Genomic DNA, 922 nt, shown 5'->3' on the forward strand with positions numbered 1-922 from the left:
GGGTAAAGCATCCACACCTGAGGACAGGAGGGTGATCCAGGCAGATCTGGAAAGACTCATGAAATGGGCGGACAAGAACCTGATAGTGTTCAACACCAAAAAATGCAAGGTTTGCACCTTGGGAGGAAAAACCTGCACCATGCATTAGGCTCGGTAGTGCTACGCTGGGCAGCACTACAGATGAAAGGGACTTGGGGGTCATGGTTGACCACAAGATGAACATGAGCCTTCATTGTGATGCTGTGGCTAGTAAAGCGAGCAAAATGCTGGCTTGCGTCCATAGATGCTCTCAAGCAGATCCCGGGACGTCATTCTCTTGCTGTACTTCTCCTTGGTGAGGCCACAGCTGGAGTACTGTGTCCAGTTTTGGGCTCCACAATTCAAAAAGGATGTGGAGAAGCTTAAGAGGGTGCAGAGGAGAGCCATGCACATGATCAGAGGTCAGGAAAACTGACCTTATGATGAGAGGCTGAGAGCAATGGGGCTATTCAGCCTGGATAAGTACAGGCTCAGGGGTGATCTGGTGTCCACCTATAAGCTTATCAGGGGTGCTCATCAGGATCTGGGGGAATGACTGGTCACCAGAGCCCCCCAAGGGATGACAAAATCTAACAGGCACAAACTCCACTGTGACCGGTTCAGGCTGGACATAAGAAAGAACTTCTTCACTGTTTGAGCCGCCAAGGTTTGGAACAGACTGCCGCTGGAGGTGGTTCAAGCACCCACTTTGAACGCCTTCAAAACATATTTGGATGCTTATCTTGCTGGGATCCTATGATCCCTGCTGACTTCCTGCCCCTGGGGTGGGGGGCTGGACTCAGTCATCCTCCGGGGTCCCTTCCAGCCCAAATGGCTATGAAATCTATGAAATCTGTGAAGCATAAGCATAGCTGTAGAGGTGGAAAGAGGCCACAACTTTATC

This window comes from Crocodylus porosus, unplaced genomic scaffold (assembly GCF_001723895.1).
Source record: "Crocodylus porosus isolate Cpor-Errol unplaced genomic scaffold, CroPor_comp1, whole genome shotgun sequence".
NCBI lineage: Eukaryota > Metazoa > Chordata > Crocodylia > Crocodylidae > Crocodylus > Crocodylus porosus.